Here is a 12,535-nt window from a genome sequence, read left to right as displayed (position 1 = left end):
AATAACTTCCTCTGGTACCAGAGCCCTGAGTTCATAGTTCTTTTTTTTCTTTCTCATCCCAGACCACCTACATGTTCAAGCACTCTCCACCTCTTTTCCCCAACCCAACAATATGGGGTGCCTGTAGTAGTCTGGGTTCTCCAGAGGAACAGAACCAATAGGAGAGAGGGGGAGAAAGAGAGGGAGAGAGAGATTGATTTACTACTATAAGAAACAGGCTCATGTAATTATGGAGGTTAAGTTCAAGATCTGCAGTCAGCAGTCTAGGGACCCAAGAGAACTGATGGTATAGTTCCAGTTTAAGATAAAAGACCTAAGACCAGGAGAGCCAATGGTGTAAGTTCTGGTCCAAGTCCAAAGGAAGGAGAAGACCAATATCCCAGGTTGAAAACAGGCAGAGAAAAAGAATTCTTATCAGCCTTTTATTCTATTCAGTCCTTCAACAGGTTGGATAAGGCCCACCCACACAGGAAGAGCAATCTGCTTTACCCAGTCTACTGACTCAAATGTTAATCTCATCCAGAAACACTCTCCTTCAATCACAATCATAGTCCCCCAAGTTTTGGAAACACAACTTGCTCCATTCTGTACACATTCAGTGATGTTTTAACACCCTGCACAGCTATCCACCCCTTCAGTCTAGCTCTGGCTCTCTGTATTTTTCCTACAGACATTCTTTTTACACTGTATTTTAATTGCTCAGCTACTTCTCTATATCCTGGTAGACTGTAAATTCCATGATGACTGTATCTTTTGTTCCATCACTAGTGCATGGCATAGCTTGGCCAATGTTAGGTATTCAGTAAGAATTTGTTGAACAGGTATGAATACGTCACCTCTACATGAGGATCTTATCTACCTTACCTCTTTTATTGTATATTTGTCAGAGCAGTGCCTGAAACACAGAAATATATGTGTGTGTATTATAGTTTATTATATTATTATTACTATTATTATTCCTCTTGACTTTCTCCCAGGAAGTCTGTGACAAACCACCCTCCTGATTATGGACGCTTACCTTATGACTTGGGCTCTGTAAACTGAGTTGCCCACCCACATCAGCATAATCATTTATTTACTCACCATTCAACAAATATGGTTTACTTGCTTTCAAATAGAGTGTATAATAAATATTTGCTGGTCCATAAATTATGCTCATAGGGCTACAGTTTCTAAGGTCATTTCTTTTCTCTTTATGTTTTCCTTGTTCATCGTTCTGACCATATCCTCTAGTGAATTGCAGCCTTACCTTGATTTCCTATCACCCTTTAAGTCAAACACAAATTTCTGAGTGTTTCTTTCAAAGGCTTCTACTGGCTTGACCCACCCTCTGACTGTTTTCATCTCCTGCTCTAACCTTGTCTTCACCTTCCAGACTAACTAAATTTATTGTCATGTGGTTCCTTCCACTGGTTCTTCCTCTCCTGGCTGTGAGCCTTGGTTCAATTTTTTCCATATCTATGGAACAACAACCAAACCACAAGTTTCTCCTCTTTAAATCACAGCTCAAGGACCAACTGCTCCAAGGAGATTTTTCCCACCCATCTTCCAATCCATCAGCTCATCACTGACCCTGACTTCCACCACAGCATAACCTTGAAATGACTGAGTTTATAAGTATGGTGTGGCTGTAGTCCAACTTCTGGCTTACGTCAATACTAATGGTTTAATCTCAGTATTAATCAATGTTAAATTTGGAAAGAACCAAAAGAAATGTTCAATAGTCATTAAATCAACATTGTAAAATTTAGCATTTTGTGGTGAAGACAGTTAGGTATATTTCATTTGAGTTTAATGAATCTATTCCCTGCCTTGTTCCATGGGATTTGAGATTACAACAACACATGGCAAACAATGACAGTTAAAATTAAACATCAAGATTGAGGAAAATGTGGATAGAATAAAATAGCAAGATGACAGAGAAAACTGGAACATAAATAATCAGGCCATAGAGCCCTCCATGGTTAGTAAAGCTGAATTGCCCATTTAGCTCTGATTTTGGCACTCAGATTATTCATCAAGCCCTCTTTTTTTTTTTTTTTTTTACTTAATATTTAAAATTAATCCATCCTCTGAATGACATGAAAATGATCAGGTTACTAGTACTTTTTGGAGTTGATGCTATAGTGTTTTCAAAAAAGTTTCATGTGAAACATAGTCCCAAAAGACCTGGCATAAAAAGGGGGTGGGGGGCGTCTGTGTTCAATTCGGGAAGCTTTGAGTAATCCCACAGAAAATAACCTTATTTTATTTTGTAAAAACCCAGCATTTCCCAAACGAATTGGAACCCGATCTCCCAACTTTCTCCCCACATCACACCCCACAGGAGTAGCTTGCCAGTGGCTCCCCTGGGAAAAGGTGGTGTAACAGTAACAAAGGAATCAGGACCAAAACACCTTGAGATGCTTCAGTTGTATGTGCAATGTTTTAGTCACTAAGCTGGGTGGGACATGCACAGGCATTCACAGTACAATTCTATATACTTCCTGATGTGCTTGATATAGTTCCTAGTTACAAAAACAAAAATAAAAAATTATCCCCCTGATGGAAATCTAGCTTCCAGCAGCTTCTCCAAAACAACGAGCAGTGGAAGGGTGCTGACTTTAACTGTGGAATGGCCTCTACTTCACAGCTCGATTATTATTTGGAACACTGATAATTATAACAGTAACAACAACAGCAGCAGATCCTTACAGAGTACTTACCGTGTGTCGATCGCCCCTTTCAGGGCCCTACGCCTATCAGTTCGTCTAATCAACCCTCTGCATCAGCACCATTATTATTCACATCTTACACATGAGGAAGCGGAAGCATAAAGAGATTAAGTAACTTGCTGGAGGGGAGAGGCAGAGCTGGGATGCCGATCACAGCAGCCTGACTCCTGAATCTGTGTTTTACCAGTACCCTGCACTGCATAAGCCCCATCTTACGCAGTGTGGTCAAGGAAGATCTCCCCAGTATGGAGACATTTGAGCAAAGCCCTGAAGGAGCTAAGAGAGCGAGGCATGAAGGTTTCTGGAAGAATAGCACCCCAGGCAGAAGGAACATCAAACCATTGCCTATGAGGCAGGTGTGCTTGGCCAGTTGGAAGAACTCTATAACATATACGACCCCACACAATCAAAGCCCTGTGCATCTCCCCAGACTCCACTTTATGTTCATTTATCCATTATTTTTAGTTCCTTCAGCATGGCTTTCATTCTCTCACCTCTAGAATTCTTCTCTAGAACTGCTCCTTCTCTCCCTCTCCCCAAGCCCCTACCTTTATCAGACTAACTTTTTTGGGTCTTGCCTTATGTTGCCTCTTCTATTACTTCTTTGGCTCCCTCATAATTAGAGTATTTCCCATATATCCCATTTCTCTGTCTTTCCTCCCAATAGCTAACATTTATTAGGTACTCCCCATGGGCCATGATTATGCTAAGATCTTGGCTGGAATCATATGTAAATCTCATAACAACCCAAATGCAATGGGTTTTGTTCATGCCTCCATTTTATGGACAAGGAACTGAGGCTTAGAAAGATCAAGCAACTCACCCAAGGTTACACTGCAAGAACAGGATCCAGATGATGCCAAAACCCTTGCTCTAAGCCTTCTGCTATATTGCTGATCTAGCACTTATCACACTGTGCTATAATTACAAGTTCCCATATCTGTCACCCACCAAGCTCCTTGAGGCAAGAACTATGTCATGTTCCTTAATGTTTGGAGTGGTTTCTGCTACATAATAAGCTAAATAAGCATGTGTCAACTTGATGAGTAGAACATAGCCGCTCTCTCCATAAGCAGGGCATCCCTGACTTCAGGAGCACCAAAGCTAGGTCAGAACACTTGGATGAGAGAATTCTGATGTTTAGCAGAGTCATCATCTGGGTACTGTTTCTTCAGCCAAACCACACCATGCATATTTCAATTTCTGCATTTCTGCCCACTCCATCTCCCCTGCTTGGGTACCTTGACCTCCCATCTCTATTTTTCAATGTCCAGCAGAGACATCTTCTTTTCTGTCCATCAAGCCTATTCTGACCAGCCTGACCCTTGGTCACAGTCTCACCCAGTTCCTGACAGTCCATAACAGTCTCTCCAACAATCCAGAACTTCACCAACATATTGCCTTACAGAACATTCCATAGATGACTTCCTCACTCTACTTCTGACTCTGAGTGAAAATGACTATACTACCCAAAGCAATATACAGATTCAATGCAATCCCTATCAAACTACCAATGGAATTTTTCACAGAACTAGAACAAAAAAATTTACAATTTGTATGGAAACACAAAAGACCCCGAATAGCCAAAGCAATCTTGAGAAAGAAAAACGAAGCTGGAGGAACCAGTCTCCCTGACTTTAGGCTATACTACAAAGCTACATTAATCAAGACAGTATGGTACTAGCACAAAAACAGAAATATAGATCAGTGGAACAGGATAGAAAGCCCAGAGATAAACCCATGCACATATGGTCACCTTATCTTTGATAAAAGAGGCAAGAGTATACAATGGAGAAAAGACAGCCTCTTCAGTAAGCAGTGCTGGGAAAACTGGACAGCTACATGTAAAAGAATGAAGTTAGAACACTCCTTAACACCATATGCAAAATAAACTCAAAATGGATTAAAGACCTAAATGTAAGGCCAGACACTATAAAACTCTTAGAGGAAAACATGGGCAGAACACTCCATGACATAAATCACAGCAAGATCCTTTTTGACCCACCTCCTAGAGAAATGGAAATAAAAACAAAAATAAACAAATGAGACCTAATGAACCTTAAAAGCTTTTGCACAGCAAAGGAAACCATAATCAAGATGAAAAGACAACCCTCAGAACAGGAGAAAATATTTGCCAACGAAGCAACTGACAAAGGATTAATCTCCAAAATGTACAAGCAGCTCACGCAGCTCAATATGAAAAAAAACAAACAACCCAATCCAAAAATGGCCAGAAGACCTAAATAGACATTTCTCCAAAGAAGAAATACAGATTGCCAACAAACACATGAAAGGATGTTCAACATCACTAATCATTAGAGAATTGCAAATCAAAACTACAATGAGGTATCACCTCTCACAGGTCAGAATGGCTATCATCAAAAAATCTACAAACAATAAATGCTGGAGAGGGTGTGGAGAAAAGGGAACCCTCTTGCACTGTTGGTGGGAATGTAAATCGATACAGCCACTATGGAGAACAGTATGGAGGTTCCTTAAAAAACTAAAAATAGAACTACCATACGATCCAGCAACCCCACTACTGGGCATATACCCTGAGAAAACCATAATTCAAAAAGAGTCATGTACCACAATGTTCATTGCAGCACTATGTACAACAGCCAGGACATGGAAGCAACCTAAGTGTCCATCGACAGATGAATGGATAAAGAAGATGTGGCACATATATACAATGGAAATTACTCCACCATAAAAAGAAATGAAATTGAGTTATTTGTAGTGAGGTGGATGGACATAAAGCCTGTCATACAGAGTGAAGTAAGTCAGAAAGAGAAAAACAAATACCGTATGATAACACATATATATGGAATTCAAAAAAAAAATGTGGTTCTGAAGAACCTAGGAGCAGGACAGGAATAAAGACGCAGATGTAGAGAAGGGATGTGAGGACACGGGGAGGGTGAAGGGTAAGCTGGGACAAAGTGAGAGAGTGGCATAGACATATATACACTACCAAATATAATATAGATAGCTAGTAGGAAGCAGCCACATAGCACAGGGAGATCAGCTCCGTGCTTTGTGACCACCTAGAGGGGCGTGATAGGGAGGGTGGGAGGGAGACACAAGAGGGAGGGGATATATATATATATAGCTGGTTCACTTTGTTATACAGCAGAAACTAACACAACAATGTAAAGCAATTATACGCCAATAAAGATGTTAAAAAAATTTTTTTAACCAAAAATGCTTAATTCAAGTGTTATTAAAAAGGTACTTAACGAGCACTGATATACAAGAGTAGTTTTAAATATTTTGGAGTAGGAATAAATTTATGTAGTATTTGAATTTTTCTTATATCTTTTAAAGTAAAACTTTACAACATGTCTTACTCTGTGTCAAGTTCATTTTCTCATTTCTATTCTGAACCCTCTGTACAGGATCGATACCTAAGGAAGAACAGACCCTGATGTCCATATGTGATCATCATTTCTTCAAAAAAAGAACTCCTAAATAAAAGTTACTGGAAGCAGGTATCAATCATTCAACACACACACACACACACACACACACACACACACAAACACACACAAAGTTTTTTATAAAATCACACCACTGATCTGGTGGGAAATATTTGAGAAATGAAGCTTTGATAATTACAGACTTATTTCACTAGCATAGATTATCTTCATTTGTAATAATGGTAGCTAATATTATTTGAGCATTTCTTATGAACCAGGCACTATAAGTGCCTTGTATGCATTATTTTGTTTACTCCTTCAAAACCCTTATGAGTCAATAGGGTTTTTAATCCCATTTTTCAGATGAGTACCGTTGGAGTCATTGGTCCAAGGAATGTGTACCTAGAAAGGTCATAGAATTGGAAGCAGGCAATCTGAGTCCAAAGCCCCTCTCTGTTTTTCATAAAAAATATGGATTCATTCATAAGTTGAGACATCATTTGGGAATTTACAAAGCAGAGATGTTCACTACATAGTATTTATAATTGATAAACATGAAAAAGGAGAAAAATGCAGATGCATAAGGTAAGATTTTGAAATATTTTACATTAATTTGATATCTAACATTTCCCATTAATTACAAACTAGTTTTTAAATTATGAGGTAATACCCTTATTTTATACTGTATTTACTTAAAAGTTATGAAGTAACAAGCACCACAGATTTTCTTATATTAAAATATTACATTTTTTGAATCTCAAAATATAACATTTTTGGTCCCTGAGAATTATCTGATCATCTACTTTAAGAAGTTTCTTATTGCAAAGTAACAAATCGGCAAAGAAAATATTAAATTTGCCAACTTAAAAATTTTAGCCATGATATCTATGTCTAAAACCATCACTCTTTTATAAAATCTCTAGTGTCTTTTCACCATTATTAAATTTTACATTAAAAAAAACCCAAACCAACATAATTATGCCATGTTAATGTAAAATTTCCAGAGTTTCAAAAGTTTTTTTTGTTTGTTTTTTCCCAATTAAAACCACATAAAGGAGACCTGGAAGAAATTTAAAGAGGTCACAAGGTTCATTCCCTAACCGCTTGCGATCAAGACTAGTATCGAAGAGACATTTTAAGGTTATTTTCTAGAATAATTTTCACCCTATTCCTAGATTGGGCTATGATTATTTGACATGAAACAAAATGTTATTGGCATAATCTTGAATTCTGGTGACAGCCTGAGAGTTACCACTAGGTGGCAGCACAGGAGACACTCAGGCTTTGAACTGAACTTTACGCCAATTCATAACCAGAGGGGTAGGCTGGCCAGAGAAAGGTATAGAAGGAGGTTAAACAAGCCTCTCCTTCTGTTATACATTTCAAAATTGTGGCTTTTATGGTCAAGCCCTTTATGAGTTAGAGAAGATAAGAACGAGAATTTTCTTTCATTGGAAGAAAAAGTCACCTATTAGCTTATTTCATTTTTTTCCTTCATATGCATATTTTTGCATAGTTGTAGTGAACATACAATTTTATATTCATCTAGTCCATTTTCCACACTGTGGTGAGATCGATATTTTCAAAATGTAAACAGAATAAGTCTATATCCCTGCTTTAAAATTGTCAGTGGCTTTGTCTTTCTCCTTCCAAACAGCCCGGGATGGTCTCATATGGCCTTTACATCTCAGAGTCTCCCATCAGACTGCAGCACCAGCACAGTGAAAAGCACTCAGTTCATATTTATTATTCTCAAAATTTTTTTTTAACTGTAGTAAAAAAAACCCCACCAAACGTAGCATAAACTTTACCATCTCAACAGTTTTAAGTGTACAGTTCAGTAAAGTATACTCACACTGTAGTGCCACATACAGTATTGGCCTTTTTGTGACTGGCTTTTTTCACTTACCACAATGTCCTCACATTTCATTCATGTTGTAGCATGTGACAGGATTTTCTTCCTTTTTAAAGCTGAATAATATTCTTGTGTGTGTGTGTGTATTATATATATATATATATATATATATAATATGTATGTAACATTTTCTTTATCCATGCATCCACTGATGAACATTTAGGTTGTTTCCATGTCTTGGCAATCGTGAATAATGCTGCAACAAATATGGGGGGAAAAACATCTCTTCAAGACCTTGCTTCCTGTTCTTTGGGATATATAACCAGAAGTAAGATTGCTGGATCTTATGTGAGTTCTATTTTTAATTTTCTGAAGAACCTTCGTACTGTTTTCAATAGCAGAGGTACCATTTTACGTTCCCACCAACAGTGCACAAAGGTTCCAATTTCTCCACATCCTCACCAGCACTTATCTCTTGTGTTTTTGATGATAGTCATTCTGGCAGATATAAACTCGTATGTCATTGTGGTTTTTATTTGCATTTCCCTGATGATTAGCAATGTTGAACATCTTTTCACATGTTTGTTGGCCGTCTGTATATCATCTTTGGAGAAATGCCTATTCCAATCCTTCGCCCATTTTTTAATCAGGTTCTTTGTCTTTCTGTTGTTGTTGCGTTTTAGAGGTTCTTGATATATTCTGGAAATTAATCCTTTATCAGATACATGATTTTAAGTATTTTCTCCCATTCCATAGGTACCTTTTCATTGTTGATTATGTCCTTTGGTGAACAGAAGTATCAATTTTTAAAAAAAGAAAGCTACATAGTCTTCACATTTATCATCCTTTGTGGCAGCCACAACATCCTTTCACCCAGTGAGTGGTAGCATCATAACTGACTTAACCATTCCTCTATTTTGGGACATTATTTCCTGTTTTAGATAATGCCATGAAAGTAGGTGTGTGCTTATAATTTTTCCCCCTTTGTTCTTAGTGATTATTTCCCTAGAATTTATGTTGCCAGAAGTAAAATTAGTTGATAAATTAATATGAGTATATTATGATTCTTGATACTAGTTGCTAAATTTCTTTCTTATTAATTTACATGATCAACTGTAATGTTATAATAGTTATTGTTATTATATGCCAAGCGCTCAGCTGGATTCTTTGCACATATCGTTAGTCCTCATATCAATGCTACAAGGTGGGAGTTATCACCATTTTATGGTTAATAATATAGATTCAGAGATTGTATTATTTACCCAAGATCACACATAAGTGTGATCTTATAAGTGACAGAATTATCATTTGATGTTAATTCTGCCTTACTCCAAAACCAGGAGTGATATTTTCATGACACTACATTGTCTATGTTTGAGAATATATCACTTTCACTTTTCCTTCACACCATCTTCAAAAATTTAAATGTTTGCTAATTGGATAGAGGGAGAAAGGGTAATTGCTATTGTTCTTTGAATTTTATTTTATTTATTTTTTATACAGCAGGTTCTTATTAGTTATCTATTTTATACATATTAGTGTATATATGACAACCCCAATCTCCCAATTCATCCCACCACCACCCCTCCCTCCGCTTTTCCCCCTTGGTGTCCATACGTTTGTTCTCTACATCTGTGTCTCTATTTCTGCCTTGCAAACCAGTTCATCTGTACCATTTTTCTAGATTCTACATACATGCATTAATATACGATATTTGTTTTTAAATTACACATCTTTGATTACACGCACGGATGAGTATTCTTCCACATTTTAATTACATTACCCCTTACTATTTCTTTCCTCCAAACTGAATGGATATTTCCGTTCTCTGCAGGCCGTAGCATATAATCTTTTTACAATAAACGTGATTACAGAACTTTTATCCTGCCTTGAACTGTGTGACTTTCTCTTTTGTGAGTTGTTTGTTTGTATCCTCAGCCCTATTTTTATTTTTATATCTTATCAAACTACTTAATTTTTTCTGGAGTAAAGGCATTAACCTTTGTCAGTCATATCTTTGCAATATGTTCTTTGCTAATCTATTTCCCTTTCTATTAGTGTTTCTAAAATTTATATCATATAGTTCTTAATTTTTACGTATTTATTTTTAATGTGGCCATTTTATGTTGAGCATTTAATTTGTGGTTTCTTCTGTTGTTTCTAAGCTTAGAAATTTATTTTATTTCCATGTATAAATACCTAATAAATATTTATTTCTACCTTCTTGTTTTGCTTTTTCTATGATTTTATTTTAATATTTAAATCTTTAATCCCTCTGAAATTTACTTTGAAGCAGTATAGATGTAAATTTTGTACTTCTTCAAAATTGTAGATAGTCTCAATACTATTTATTGAAACTCCTTTCCTTATTGTTCTGTAATGACTCAATTATATGTTAGTCATTTATATAAACTAGTTAATTTTTAATAACAGGTTTATTGAGACATAATTCACACTAAAGTGCACAATTCAGTGGTTTTCATGAATTCACAAAGTTGTGCAATGACCACCTAATTCCAGAACATTTTCATCAGCCCCGAAAGAGACCACCCACTTGTTAGCAGGACTGCTCATCCTCCCCTCCCCCAGCCTTGGGTAGCCACTAATCTACTTTCTGTCTCTATGAATTTTCTTATTCTGGACATTTCATGTAAATAGAATCATATAATATGTGACCTTTTATGATTGATTTATTTCACTTGTTTTCAATGTTCATTCATGTTGTCACATGTACCAATATTACATTCTATTTTATGGCCAAATAATGTTCTAATGTATGGATATACCACATTTTGTTTATCTGTTTATTGGTTGATGAACATTTGGGTTACTTCCACTTTGGGGCTATTATGAATAATGTAACTATGAACATTCATGTGCAAGTTTTGTGTGGACATATATATATATTTTTTTTCTCTTGGGTATATACCTAGGAGTGGAATGCCTGGGTCATATGGTAACTCAGTTTAACTCTTCAATGAACTGCAAAACTGTGTACCAAAGCAACAGCACAATTTTGCATTCCCACCACCAATCTGGAAGAGTTCCAATTTCTCCACATCGTCATCAACATTTATTATGGTCTGTCATTTTTATTTTTTCTTTTTTGTGGTACGCGGGCTTCTCGCTGTTGTGGCCTCTCCCGTTGTGGAGCACAGGCTCCGGATGCGCAGGGTCAGTGGCCATGGCTCACGGGCCCAGCCGCTCTGCGGCATGTGGGATCTTCCCGGACCGGGGCACGAACCCGTGTCCCCTGCATCGGCAGGCGGACTCCCAACCACTGCGCCACCAGGGAAGCCCCCTGTCATTTTTATTATACTCATGTAAGTGGGTGTGAAGTGGCATTTCATTGTGCTTTTGATTTGTATTTCTGTAATGACTAATGATGGTGAACATCTTTTAATGTGCTTATTGGCCATTTGTATATCTTCTTTGGAGAAATGTCTATGCAAATCCTCTACTTATTTTTCAGTTGGGTTATTTGTCTTTTTGTATTTGAGTCAGAAGATTTACTTACATATTCTGTCTACAAGTCCTTATTAGGTAAATGATTTGCCAGTATTTCCTCCCAGGTTATAGGTTGTCTTTTCACCTTCTTGATGGTGTTTTCTGAAGCACAAAAGGTTTTTTTGTTCTAATGAAAACAAATTTACCTATTTTTTTCTTTAATTGCTTGTGCTTTCGGTGTCATTTCTAAAAAACTATTGCCTAATCCAAGGTGACAAAGATTATTCCTATGTTTTCTTCTAAGAGTTCTATAGTTTTAGTCCTTTCATTCGGGTCTAAGTTCTATTTTGAGTTAATTTTTATATAGAGTGTGAGGTACCAGTCCTACTTCCTTCTTTTGCATGTTGATATCCAATTGCCTCAGAACCCTTGGCTAAAAAGACTATTTTTTTTCTCTATTGAACTGTGTTTGACTAATTTCTGGGCCATTTATTTGTTCCAGTGATTTGCATGTTCTTGAAGGTCCACAATGTCTTAATTATGTTTGTTTTAAAATCTGTTTAACACTTGGAAGGGCTAGTCTTCCCTTATTAACCACCTCCATCACCTGTACTCCCCCTCCAACATACACACTCAGAATATTCCTTTTGATTCTCACCACCCACTTATCATCCTAGATCAGTAGTTTTCAAAGTTGCTTCTCCAGAGAACAAATTCAAAGTTTGTGGCTCACAGCTTGTATATCTACCTAGTGATGGTTTCTTTCCTCCTTGAATTGCTGTTGTAAATGGTTTGTTTATTTTGCTCAATCCATTGTTCTCCTTGAATAAAATTGCTATTACCTCCATTTAAAGAAGTAAATAAAAGTTAAAAACAGATAATATAGCATAAAGGAGTTAAATTCTGTGACTTGCCATAGTTCACCTGACTAGTAGTGGCAAAGACATTTGAATACCTCAATTTCTATGAAGTTTATTTCTGAGAAACTTTTCATTTAAATCTTAACGTTTTTGACCTAGCAATCTGGATTTTTAAGAAAAATGGAAACTTGTGTTAATCAATCTAACTGTACTTTTTCTCCATACTAGCTTATTGTTGTA

This window comes from Delphinapterus leucas, chromosome 11 (genome assembly GCF_059928025.1).
Source record: "Delphinapterus leucas isolate spDelLeu-1000000601 "Yukka" chromosome 11, BTC_Dleu_Yukka2, whole genome shotgun sequence".
NCBI lineage: Eukaryota > Metazoa > Chordata > Mammalia > Artiodactyla > Monodontidae > Delphinapterus > Delphinapterus leucas.
The sequence above is the reverse complement of the archived record's forward strand: the minus strand, read 5'-3'. Positions refer to the sequence as shown.